We start from the raw sequence: 4,622 nt of genomic DNA, 5'->3' as shown, positions 1-4,622 counted from the left end.
CCCTGCTCCAGTCTATGGGCCAGCTTCTTGCCATCACCTCAGCCAATTATCACTCAAGACTCAACATTGAAAGCTCTACCATCGCTTCCAGCCAAACTGCAACCCTCCTCTGCCCCTTCACCTCAACTTTCTACCAGCCTCCTTATGGCTCTCCTCATTCTCTAGCCTCTGTTCCCCCACCAGTGTCAGACTTCAGGGAAAGATATCTCTTACATAGATCTATCTACTCACGTGGATCAACTGAATTCTGCGCTGACGTCTTCCACTGGGGTCTTAGTGTAAAAGCCAGTATAGATTTTATATATTTTCATCAACAAAATTCTCGTAATTTCTCTGTGAGTCTCTTCAGGTTAAAATGGAGCCAGTCATTCTAGAATCTCCCCTGGAGCTAATAGTTCTCCTTTTTCATCTAATCTGTTGTTTTCATCACAGGGGTGATTTTAACATTGTTTGTTTAGATTGATAATTAGTTTAAGTTTTATATCTTTGAATATTTGGACTCTGGGCTCCGGAACTCAGTTCTTCTCTCTCTGCCATATTTCTAATTAGTTTAGCCTTGCTTCCTGCAGTCAATACAAAGGAGTAAAAAAAAAATGTTATTTGGAAACTACCCTCGGTTCTGGAAAAAGTTCCTGCTGTAGAAATAGGAAAATATCTGAGGTTATCATTCATTGTCAGAATCAGAATCAGACATACTTTAATAAATATAGTATTATAATTATAAACCTTTGACAAATAAACCCTCAAAATTCATTGGTGTTACTGAATTTGGAGGTATTGGGCTTTTTATACTAGTGCAATCACCTGCAGTTATAACGAGCTAGGCTTTGATTAATTGCCTAAAGATATTTCTTTAGGCTTTCTGACAGTGTTTTAGATGTTTTGAATTTGACTTTGCAATTTTCTGTCATTCTTTTCTCTAAACATTAGATAATACAATATCTTGCAGATGAAAACCTAAAATATATATTCTTAAAAATAGGAATGAAACTGACTGTGCCAACCTGTCAGGATTTGCTTTGTTTTCCCATGTTTTTTTTCAAAGCTCTGCAATGCTCCCTCCATTTTAAGGCCCTTATCATGGATGTTCTCCAAGACTTCCTCAGCATCTTTATGTGTGTTTACATCAACTATATTATAATTTTTCACAGAAACCTCGGTAAACAAGGGATTATTATATTCAACAAAGAGCAACCGACTTGATTGTTTTTAAGGCATAACCTCTAATCTCCTTGTTAAAGATGTATTTTGTCTTCATGGCATTCTAGCAGGTGTTCTGTCTGACCAAGGCTCCATTTCATGTATCAGGAATGGAAACGCTTCTGTTCTGCCATTGGCGCAAAGGTCAGTTTCACTTCAAATTACCATTGAAGGTCCAATGGTCAGACAAAATAGTTAAACCAAGGGATCAAAGCCACTCTCTGTAGCCCGTTTGGCATACAGTGGAAACACTAGACCAGCTTCGACCCACTAATTTATATGATATGCTTGACCGCAGCCTACATATGTCTAAACATTGCACCAGTTGTATCTGTTAAAACAAACAATTCGATAAGTATGGTGCAGCACTGAAAAGCGAGATTCAGACAGACAAAAGAGCAAAACAATAAAGTACACTGACTATGCCTTGGTTCCTTCAACGTTGCTCTCTGTTGTTTACTTTCCTGATTTCTGTAATGCTGATGGCATCATCAGCACTAACACAGCATGATGGCATCATCATCCAAGTAGCGACGGGGGACAGAGGTCTCACATCTTGTCAGCATGTTGGAAGCTTTTTTGCAAAATTGGAAAGGAGCCAAAAGCTGATTGTTAGCGGAACAACCGGCACTTGAAAAGCCTACAAAAAATAAATATTAGAAGAAAAAAAAAGGGGGAAAAAAACCTACATTAACCTGCTAATTTCAGTGGGAAGGAAGCTTAATCAAGCTAAATGCGGTTTTCTTCAGAAGACAATGAGGTTGATTACAGACGTATAGGGCTATAGGCTATCATAATAATGCTAATATATCAAAGTATTTGACTATATAACAATATGTATTAGTTGTTTTTAAATATAAGCTGATGAAATACAAATACAACGCACAGATGGGGTAAAAGCATCTCTCTCAAAAGTCATACTTTGATACATACAGCCATTATAAGATTTTGAAGGGAAAAGGAGGGATTTACAAGAATCTAGATTTGGTTTGTGAGATACTTTGGCCCAAAGTTCTGTGACAGTCGACGGTGGTAATGTTTCTTAATGTTTGTTGCTACCTGCCAATGTGCACATTAAGAAGAAGGAGGAGAAGAAGTCATTGGTCTCTCATCGATTTCACTGTTGACTGAGCAGATATGGCACCCAGATTCAGGTAACCCTGCAGGGACAGAAGCAGGCTAACTCCACAGAATGAATTGTGTTACTGTCAGAAGCCGAGTTGTAAAAAAGAACAAGGGGGATGGCTTAATTTTTTTTTTTTAAGTATACATAGCCTAATTTATATAGTCCATTAACCTAAAGCACTATGCATGGTATAGTTGTTACATGTCAGGTATTGACCGGTCATTGACCTTGACCAAGGCACCTTACAGTAGAACTGCAGTCAGTCCCTGGACTGGCATGGCTATCACTGCCCCGATATAGTTAGGGACTAATTTCCCACTGGGATCAGCTTCTTAGTCATGGTAGGACACTTCTTTAATTTTACTTTGCAAAATCTTTTAGCAAAGAATCTATTAAGATTTGGAACAAAACTTCATAAAACATTGCAAATGAATATCTGAATCCTTTCAAGTCAAGTATTTTTTTTATTCAAATACAATCAATTACATTGAAACAGCGGAAATAATTTTCAAAATCTAAAAAAAAAATGCTTGCAAATTCATATACAATAGAATTAGTCTAAAATGAAATAAAATCTAATAATTTAACCACTGCGATGGACTGGCGGCCTGTCCAGGGTGTACCCCGCCTCTCACCGATTGACTGCTGGAGATAGGCACCAGTATCCCTCGCGACCCCATTCGGGACAAGCGTGTAAGAAAACGGATGGATGATTTAACCTTTAAAATATTCATATAGAGTATTTGTTTTATAAAATAGACTGTTTATCAGAAAATCAGTATTGCTTCTATTGGGTAATTTAAAGTAAGCTAGAGTACATGCTGGCAATGAATGAGTTAAAACTATTTTACAGGTCCGTCGAACTATAATAACCATTGATCGGACGACAGGCATTCTGCAAGTCACACGAGGGACTTTGCAGACAGATGTCAACATTTAATTCCTTTATGACCATTGGCCAGACATTTACATCACATTTGGCAGCTCTTTCAAGATAAGAATCTTAACACGTGTCTTAAATTGCTTAATTAAAATGCATTTTTCAAACCTTTGATTCTCTCCTCCGGGTTTCATCTGTTGTGCAGAGAATTACCTCCCCTGTCACTTACGCCCATTGATGAAAAAACGGACTGAAATATGAGCGAAAATGTCAATTTTAAACATATTCTTAATGTTTTCATATTTCTTATATATCAATGCCTTAAATTGATAGTTTTGGTGGACAGATGAATTCCAATTAATAGGATTTTACTTGTATGGAGACACGTTTCAGTTGATGTGCCACAGTCAGTGTGCAATGAATAAATTCTCTGCTCAGTGGATGCCAATCTGCTATCGACACCGTTCTAGATCATTTCTGACACTTTATTTGTTAAACTTAGAACCTGGAACCTGCCGAAGATTCCCTCCCCTCCTTATTTTCACATTTATTGTCCCAGGCTTATGGAATTCATACCACAATCACAGAGAACAGGTATGATTACGTGGAGAAACTTGCATAACTGTAAGTACATTGTTTCTCAAACTAAGCAGGGGAGGCAGATCTCTGCAACTTAGAACCTGCAACCTGCGGAAGATTCCCTTCCCTTCTTATTTCACATTTCCTCAAATCACGTTGTCTTTGCCACTTGGCCGTGATGCTATTCAGAACACCATCAGCCGCTACACTGGTGGCGCCACTGAGGTGGAAATTTAAAGCGCTTGTGCCCTTTGCATGGCCATAATTTGGTCAGGCTACTCGTAAGTAAAAGTGGGCGATAGCAGGAATTTTTTATTGATACAATACCAAGTAAATGCAGGGTCAGTATCACCAATATCGATACAATACACGTACCAATACCTTTTAACATTTAAGTTTTATGTATTTATTTATTTATTGGAAAAATGAGGAAAGTTTTGTCTCCTCTCTCTGTTTCTGTAGCTCGACATTTTCTTGCTCTTGTTGGTTTTTCATGTGCTTATATAAACTTGTATTTCCACAGCATTTAAACAGCTTTTTACAAACCATACAGCTTGCCATTGTTTCATTTACATTATCAAAATATTGTCAAACACCGCTTCTTTCCCTCTTCATGATTTTCTGCTCCGCTGCGGAGCAGCAGTGCTGTTATTTGTGTCGAGTGGAGAGAGAGCTGAGTGGGGGGGACCATGCTGAGCCGGTGACGAGAAGGGAGTGGGGAGCAGCAAAGCGATGTGACACAGGTGGGCAGACTAGTCAATCTGCTGCAGTTAGTGTGTGTGGGAGAGAAGAAAAAGTATTGATCTTGTTTAACCAATATTGTTCTATATCAGTACC

This window comes from Cyprinodon variegatus, unplaced genomic scaffold (genome assembly GCF_000732505.1).
Source record: "Cyprinodon variegatus isolate N-32 unplaced genomic scaffold, C_variegatus-1.0 Scaffold456, whole genome shotgun sequence".
Classification (NCBI taxonomy): Eukaryota; Metazoa; Chordata; class Actinopteri; order Cyprinodontiformes; family Cyprinodontidae; genus Cyprinodon; species Cyprinodon variegatus.
This window is presented reverse-complemented; position numbering follows the sequence as displayed.